We start from the raw sequence: 9374 nt of genomic DNA, 5'->3' as shown, positions 1-9374 counted from the left end.
GCTGAAGAATGACAAGACAAAGGGCCACAATCAAGAGAAAACCGGATACTTTTACACAGTACAACAAAAAAAGTGTGTCAAAGTGTGACAAGCAAGTGAAAGTTATGAAAATTGTGTCAAATGTTAGGAAAAGGGATAACCGTTAAATGAAATCAAACTGAAACCATCGCGTGAAGATGCACACAAGTATGAGCTGACAATAATTGGCTATTTTTGACTGCTGTCATATCGACACAAATTTATTATAATGACATTATTGACTTTGTGCCTAGTTTCACTATTAATCAAGGCAACTTGGGCTTATAATTTTGTTTAGGCTGCTGATGTTTTCATAATTTTGGACCTGCTTCTTGGTGGTTGGGGTATTTATAAAAATCAAATGTTGCTAGGTTCCAACTCATATGCTTTCTGTTTCATAGTTGTAACAAAGAAACTTCACAAATAAAATTGATTGAAAACTTGACTGTTATCTTGATATTATCTGTGAGTGCCTCGGAACTCATGCTACAGGCGAAACCAAGATGAAACTTCAAACAGGAAATGAGCAGAATTTTTGAGGCTCTGTTTTCCATTGTCTCCTTATATGGCTGTGAATGCGCCAGGAATGAGCCTGCCCTTTCTGTCGTTTCTTCAAGGTGTCTGCAGCATTGTGACGTATTTGTAGGCATATCATTGGAAGATTGGCCATAAGAGACTACATTTACCAGGGGTCCGCCCGGTGTCCTTTGTCTAAATTGGTGCGTAATCTTCAGCTGCAGGCATTTTCTCCTGGGATTCAGAAGAGAAAGCACACTTCCACGAACGATATATCATCAAAGAGATATGTAAAAAACACCTTGAGGATTGATTCTAAACAACGTTTGCCATGTTTCAGTCGATATTATGGAGTTAATTTGTAAAAAAGTTCGGCGTTTTGATGACTGAATTTTCGTTTTTTTTTGGTAGCCAAACGTGATGCACCAAACGGAGCGATTTCTCCTAAATAAATAATCTTTCAGGAAAAACTGAACATTTGCTATCTAACAGAGTCTCCTCATTGAAAACATCTGAAGTTCTTCAAAGGTAAATTATTTTATTTGAATGCTTTTCTGGTTTTTGTGAAAATGTTGCCTGCTGAATGCTAACGCTAAATGCTACGCTAGCTATGAATACTGTTACACAAATGCTTGTTTTCCTATGGTTGAGAAGCATATTTTGAAAATCTGAGATGACAGTGTTGTTAACAAAAGGCTAAGCTTGAGAGCTAGCATATTTATTTAATTTCATTTGCGATTTTCATGAATAGTTAACGTTGCGTTATGGTAATGAGCTTGAGGCTGTATTCACGATCCCGGATCCGGGATGGCTAAGTGCAAGAGGTCAAATCAAATGTTATTTGTCACAGTCGTCAAATAAAACAGGCGTAGACCTCAACTTGAAATGCTTTCTTAAAAGCCTTTAACCAACAATGCAGTTAAAAAAATTGAGTTAACACAAGAAAATGACATAACAAAAAGTAACACAAAAAATGACATAACAATGTCAAGGCTATATCAAATCAAATCAAATCAAATTTTATTTGTCACATACACATGGTTAGCAGATGTTAATGCGAGTGTAGCGAAATGCTTGTGCTTCTAGTTCCGTCAATGCAGTATTAACAAGTAATCTAACTAACAATTCCAAAACTACTGTCTTGTACACAGTGTAAGGGGATAAATAATATGTACATAAGGATATATGAATGAGTGATGGTACAGAGCAGCATAGGCAAGATACAGTAGATGGTATCGAGTACAGTATATACATATGAGATGAGTATGTAAACAAAGTGGCATAGTTAAAGTGGCTAGTGATACATGTATTACATAAGGATACAGTCGATGATATAGAGTACAGTATATACGTATGCGTATGAGATGAATAATGTAGGGTAAGTAACATTATATAAGGTAGCATTGTTTAAAGTGGCTAGTGATATATTCACATAATTTCCCATCAATTCCCATTATTAAAGTGGCTGGAGTTGAGTCAGTGTCAGTGTGTTGGCAGCAGCCACTCAATGTTAGTGGTGGCTGTTTAACAGTCTGATGGCCTTGAGATAGAAGCTGTTTTTCAGTCTCTCGGTCCCAGCTTTGATGCACCTGTACTGATCTCGCCTTCTGGATGATAGCGGGGTGAACAGGCAGTGGCTCGGGTGGTTGATGTCCTTGATGATCTTTATGGCCTTCCTGTGACATCGGGTGGTATAGGTGTCCTGGAGGGCAGGTAGTTTGCCCCCGGTGATGCGTTGTGCAGACCTCACTACCCTCTGGAGAGCCTTACGGTTGAGGGCGGAGCAGTTGCCGTACCAGGCGGTGATACAGCCCGACAGGATGCTCTCGATTGTGCATCTGTAGAAGTTTGTGAGTGCTTTTGGTGACAAGCCAAATTTCTTCAGCCTCCTGAGGTTGAAGAGGCGCTGCTGCGCCTTCTTCACAATGCTGTCTGTGTGAGTGGACCAATTCAGTTTGTCGGTGATGTGCATGCTGAGGAACTTAAAACTTGCTACCCTCTCCACTACTGTTCCATTGATACAGGGGGCACCGGCACCGAGTCAATGTGCGGGTTACAGGTTAGTCAATGTAATTTATAAAGTGACCATGCATAGATAATAAACAGCAAGGAGCAGCAGTGGGGGGTTGATATGATTAATTGTTCAGCAGCTTTCTTACTTGGACTTGGCGCTCCGGTACTGCTTGCAGTGCGGTAGCAGAGAGAACTGACACCGCCTAATATATACAGTGCCTTGCGAAAGTATTCGGCCCCCTTGAACTTTGCGACCTTTTGCCACATTTCAGGCTTCAAACATAAAGATATAAAATGTATTTTTTTGTGAAGAATCAACAACAAGTGGGACACAATCATGAAGTGGAACGACATTTATTGGATATTTCAAACTTTTTTAACAAATCAAAAACTGAAAAATTGGGCGTGCAAAATTATTCAGCCCTTAAGTTAATACTTTGTAGTGCCACCTTTTGCTGCGATTACAGCTGTAAGTCGCTTGGGGTATGTCTCTATCAGTTTTGCACATCGAGAGACTGACATTTTTTCCCATTCCTCCTTGCAAAACAGCTCGAGCTCAGTGAGGTTGGATGGAGAGCATTTGTGAACAGCAGTTTTCAGTTCTTTCCACAGATTCTCGATTGGATTCAGGTCTGGACTTTGACTTGACCATTCTAACACCTGGATATGTTTATTTTTGAACCATTCCATTGTAGATTTTGCTTTATGTTTTGGATCATTGTCTTGTTGGAAGACAAATCTCCGTCCCAGTCTCAGGTCTTTTGCAGACTACATCAGGTTTTCTTCCAGAATGGTCCTGTATTTGGCTCCATCCATCTTCCCATCAATTTTAACCATCTTCCCTATCCCTTCTGAAGAAAAGCAGGCCCAAACCATGATGCTGCCACCACCATGTTTGACAGTGGGGATGGTGTGTTCAGCTGTGTTGCTTTTACGCCAAACATAACGTTTTGCATTGTTGCCAAAAAGTTCAATTTTGGTTTCATCTGACCAGAGCACCTTCTTCCACATGTTTGGTGTGTCTCCCAGGTGGCTTGTGGCAAACTTTAAACAACACTTTTTATGTATATCTTTAAGAAATGGCTTTCTTCTTGCCACTCTTCCATAAAGGCCAGATTTGTGCAATATACGACTGATTGTTGTCCTATGGACAGAGTCTCCCACCTCAGCTGTAGATCTCTGCAGTTCATCCAGAGTGATCATGGGCGTCTTGGCTGCATCTCTGATCAGTCTTCTCCTTGTATGAGCTGAAAGTTTAGAGGGACGGCCAGGTCTTGGTAGATTTGCAGTGGTCTGATACTCCTTCCATTTCAATATTATCGCTTGCACAGTGCTCCTTGGGCTGTTTAAAGCTTGGGAAATATTTTTGTATCCAAATCCGGCTTTAAACTTCTTCACAACAGCATCTCGGACCTGCCTGGTGTGTTCCTTGTTCTTCATGATGCTCTCTGCGCTTTTAACGGACCTCTGAGACTGTCACAGTGCAAGTGCATTTATACGGAGACTTGATTACACACAGGTGGATTGTATTTATCATCATTAGTCATTTAGGTCAACATTGGATCATTCAGAGATCCTCACTGAACTTCTGGAGAGAGTTTGCTGCACTGAAAGTAAAGGGGCTGAATAATTTTGCACGCCCAATTTTTCAGTTTTTGATTTGTTAAAAAAGTTTGAAATATCCAATAAATGTCGTTCCACTTCACGATTGTGTCCCACTTGTTGTTGATTCTTCACAAAAAAATACAGTTTTATATCTTTATGTTTGAAGCCTGAAATGTGGCAAAAGGTCGCAAAGTTCAAGGGGGCCGAATACTTTCGCAAGGCACTGTAGGTCCTGGATGTCAGGAAGCTTGGCCCTAGTGATGTACTGGGTCGTACGCATTACCCTCTGTAGCGCCTTATGGTCAGATGCCGAGCAGTTGCCATACCAGGTGGCGATGCAACCCGTGCTCTCGATGGTGCAGCTGTAGAAAGTTTTGTGGATCTGGGGAGCCATGTCAAATCTTTTCAGTCTCCTGAGGGGGAAAAAGTGTGCTCTCTTAACAACTGTCTTGGTGTGTTTGGACCATGATAGTTCGTTGGTGATGTGTACGCCAAAGAACTTGAAACTCTCGACCCGCTCCACTTCAGCCCCGTCGATTTTAATGGGGGCCTGTTCGACCCTCCTTTTCCCATAGTCCACGATCAGCTCCTTTGTCTTGCTCACATTGAGGAAGAGGTTGTTGTCATGGCACCATACTGCCTGGTCTCTGACCTCCTCCCTATGGGCTGTCTCATCGTTGTTGGTGATCAGGCCTACCACTGTTCTGTCATCAGCAAACTTAATGATGATGTTGGAGTCGTGCTTGGCCACACAGTTGTGGGTGAACAGGGAGTACAGGAGGGGACTAAGCACACACCCCTGAGGGGCCCCAGTGTTGAGGATCAGCGTGGCAAATGTGTTGTTGCCTACCCTTACCACCTGGGTGCGGCCCGTAAGAAAGTCCAGGATACAGTTGCAGAGGGAGGTGTTTAGTCCCAAGGTCCTTAGCTTAGTGATAAGCTTTGTGGGCACTTTGGTGATGAACGCTAAGATGTAGTCAATGAACAGTATAGTCACACTATTCTCATTCTTGTCCAGGTGGGAAAGGGCAGTGTGGAGTGCGATTGAGCAATGCTTCTGGTTGGGAAATGTACGTACGGTCACTTAGGGGACGACATCGTCAACGCACTTATTGATGAAGCCGGTGACTGATGTGGTGTGCTCCTCAATCCCATTGGATGAATCCCGGAACATATTCCAGTCTGTGCTAGCAAAATAGTTCTGTAGTGTAGCATCCACGTCATCTGACCACTTCCGTATTGAGTGAGTCACCTGCTTTCGTTTTCGCTTGTAAGCAGGAATCAGGAGGATAGAATTATGGTCATATTTGCTAAATTAAGGGCGAGGGAGAGCTTTGTATGAGTCTCTGTGTGTGGAGTAAAGGTGGTCTAGAGTTTTTGTTCCCCCTCTGGTTGCACATGTGACATGCTGGTAGAAATGATGTAAAACAGATTTAAGTTTGCCTGCATTAACTTCCCTGGCCACTAGGATCCCCCCCCCCCCACCCCGGCCCCAAAATCTCCAGTAACATAAACTAATGAAAACGCTATTGTGTTATTTAAAATAAAATACAAATCATATTCCAATGTTACCCAGGGCCTTCATAAACACAACCAATATATATATTCTTTGCTATAGAATATATGAAATATATTAATTACACTTAAAAGGTGATTATGGCTAAACAGGAGAATGTCAAGGATACAGAAGAATACAGGTTTATTGTTGTTTGAAAGCCACAATGCAACTTGGAACTTCACTTAAAAGTACCTAGACCAGAGTGCAAGATCGAATGAGGTGTGTTAACAAACTTCGGACCTCAAGGACTAGCTCTGTTTGAGAAATGAAGTGCTTCTCTGATTCCACAATACATTACAGGTACTGTAGGAGGTCACTAAACATATTCATCCCATGAATTAATCAGACACAATGTACTTAGATTGGGAATTATTTTCATGGTATGCAAGGTCTAATTTATGAATGATGTTTGAAGTCCTTAAGTCCTTCAAGATACTTTGAGTAAAAATGGTTTGAGCCCAAAAAAACTAATCTCTCTCTCTCTCTCTCTCTCTCTCTCTCTCTCTCTCTCTCTCTCTCTCTCTCTCTCTCTCTCTCTCTCTCTCTCTCTCTCTCTCACTCTCTCAGCGGCAGTTTCAGCGGCAGTTTCGATGGACAGCTCCCATCCTACTCCAAGTTCATCAAAGTTGAGACTGCGCTAGGCTGTGTTTACAAAGGCAGCCCAATTCCGATCTTTTTCCTAGTAGTTTCAGCATCACTCTTGGTGGACAGCTACCATCCTACTCCAAGGCATGCAATCAGTTTCTGCCAAACTCCAAGGAACATAACATCTTAACTTCACAAAGCAACAGTAAAAAGGTAAAGGTAGGCCACAGCAAGTACCCTTGCTGTACAAACAGTACAGCAATGTAATCATAATCAGTATATGCATAATGAAGATGCATGTGGAACCAATATAGTAGGTGCACGTTCAGAGATTATATGGTATATTATTATATTATACTACAGAGAGGGAGAGTTTGTTTTTACTGGATCAAAACTTTTTTTCCCGAAAGTATCTTGAAGGACTGAAGAACTTCAAACATCATTCATAAATTAGACCTTGCATACCATGAAAATAATTCCCAATTCCCGGAAACAGAGAATAACTTAATTTCTCAAACAGAGCTAGTCCTTGAAGTCCGAAGTTTGTTAACACACCTCATTCCTCGACTCTGGTCTAGGTACATTTAAGTGAATTTCTAAGTTGCATTGTGGCTTTCAAACAACAATAAACCTGTATTCTTCTCTATCCTTGACATTCTCTTGTGTAGCCATAATCACTTTTTAAAAGCACAGTCTCTAACCCGTTTGACTGACTAGAGCCCTGAACAATGACCCTATTAGCTTTAGAGTGCACCATTTTGAGTGTGTCTGTGTGAATCCTCATAGAAAAAGGTATAATTTTATATTCTGGAAGGGTGGTCACATTTGTATAGAGTGCAAAGCAAGTGGGCTGACATTCACATTTGATAGTGTGCAGCTCCATGTGCCATTGTAAAATTATCATTTTGGAAGGTTAGGGCTTTTCTATAAAACACATTGTATTCTGGAGAATTTAAAGGACACAAAATAATACAGGTTTATGTTGGTTTGAAAAGCCATAGCAAGTAACCTTGCCGCGCAAACAAACGCAGTATAAGAAATGCAATCATATGAGCATATGCATAATGAAGATGCATGGTGATGATGTATCAACCGTGGAACCGAAACAGTAGACCTATTTTCAAATATGATATGGTATATTATTATATTATAATAGATATGCTTGTTGCTCCTTATTAGAATTTCCTCACAGAATAAAACAAATTATATTTGATCCCATTTGCACACCAAGTATGTTGACAAATCGGACAAAACAGAGATGCTTGTTCTAGGTCCCAAGAAACAAAGAGATATTCTGTTGAATCTGACATTTAATCTGGATGGTTGTACAGTCGTCTCAAATAAAACTGTGAAGGACCTCAGCGTTACTCTGGACCCTGATCTCTCTTTTGACGAACATATCAAGACTGTTTCAAGGACAGCTTTTTTCCATCTACGTAACATTGCAAAAATCAGAAACTTTCTGTCCAAAAAGGATGCAGAAAAATTAATCCATGCTTTTGTTACTTCTAGGTTAGACTACTGCAATGCTCTACTTTCCGGCTACATGGATAAAGCACTAAACAAACTTCAGTTAGTGCTAATTTCCTGTGCTAGCCTCCCTACACTGGCTTCCTGTTAAGGCAAGGGCTGATTTCAAGGTTTTACTGCTAACCTACAAAGCATGACATGGGCTTGGACCTACCTATCTGTCTGATTTGGTCCTGCCGTACATACCTACACGTACACTATGGTCACAAGACGCAGGCCTCCTAATTGTCACTAGAATTTCTAAGTAAACAGCTGGAGGCAGGGCTTACACCTATAGAGCTCCATTTTTATGGAATGGTCTGCCTACCCATGTGAGAGACGCATACTCAGTCTCAACCTTTAAGTCTTTACTGAAGACTCATCTCTTCAGTGGGTCATATGATTGAGTGTAGTCTGGTCCAGGAGTGTGAAAGTGAACGGAAAGGCTCTGGAGCAACGAACCGCCCTTGCTGTCTCTTCCTGGCCGGTTCCCCTCTCTCCACTGGGATTCTCTGCCTCTAACCTTATTACAGGGGTTGAGTAACTGGCTTACTGGTGCTCTTTCATGCCATCCCTAGGAGGGGTGCATCACTTGAGTGGGTTGAGTCACTGACGTGATCTTCTTTTCTGGGTTGGCGCCCCCCCTTGGGTTGTGCCATGGCGGAGATATTTGTGGGCTATACTCGGCCTTGTCTCAGGATCGTAAGTTGGTGGTTGAAGATATCCCTCAAGTGGTGTGGGGGCTGTCCTTTGGCAAAGTGGGTGGGGTTATATCCTTCCTGTTTGACCCTGTCAGGGGGTGTCATCGGATGCGGCCACAGTGTCTCCTGACCCCTCCTGTCTCAGCCTCCAGTATTTATGCTGCAGTAGTTTATGTGTCGGGGGGGCTATGGTCAGGTTGTTATATCTGGAGTACTTCTCCTGTCTTATCCTGTGTCCTGCGTGAATTTAAGAATGCTCTCTCTAATTCTCTCTTTCTCTCGTAGGACCTGAGCCCTAGGACCATGCCTCAGGACTACCAGGCATGATGACTCCTTGCTGTTCCCAGTCCACCTGGCCGTGCTGCTGCTCCAGTTTCAACTGTTCTGCCTGCGGCTATGGATGTGCACCCTGTCCCAGACTTGCTGTTTTCAACTCTCTAGAGACAGCAGGAGTGGTAGAGATACTCTTAATGATCGGCTATGAAAAGCCAACTGACATTTGCTGCACCCTCGACAGCTACTGTGATTATTATTATTTGACCATGCTGGTCATTTATGAACATTTGAACATCTTGGCCATGTTCTGTTATAACTTCCACCCGGCACAGCCAGAAGAGGACTGGCCACCCCTCATTGCCTGGTTCCTCTCAAGGTTTCTTCCTAGGTTTTGGTCTTTCTAGGAAGTTTTTCCTAGCCACCGTGCTTCTACACCTGCATTGCTTGCTGTTTGGGGTATTAGGCTGGGTTTCTGTACTGCACTTTGAGATATCAGCTGATGAACGAAGGGCTATATAAATACATTTGATTTGATTTGATTCACATTGGACAGCTCCATATGCCATTGTAAAAGGTTTGTTTTGTAAGGTTAG

General features: G+C 42.2%; 1 long non-coding RNA gene across 1 annotated transcript; it reads left to right on the top strand.

Annotated features, from left to right (window-relative positions):
• Positions 1–736: 736 nt before the first annotated feature.
• Positions 737–9092, top strand: LOC149974316 (uncharacterized). Its single transcript, XR_016489536.1, has 3 exons — positions 737–1062; positions 6278–6508; positions 8791–9092. It is a non-coding gene; the product is annotated as an uncharacterized LOC149974316 (long non-coding RNA).
• The last annotated feature ends 282 nt before the right edge of the window (positions 9093–9374 follow it).

This window comes from Oncorhynchus mykiss, chromosome 20 (assembly GCF_057628025.1).
Source record: "Oncorhynchus mykiss isolate SJ-2025 chromosome 20, ASM5762802v1, whole genome shotgun sequence".
Taxonomy (NCBI): Eukaryota; Metazoa; Chordata; class Actinopteri; order Salmoniformes; family Salmonidae; genus Oncorhynchus; species Oncorhynchus mykiss.
The sequence above is the reverse complement of the archived record's forward strand: the minus strand, read 5'-3'. Positions and strand labels throughout refer to the sequence as shown.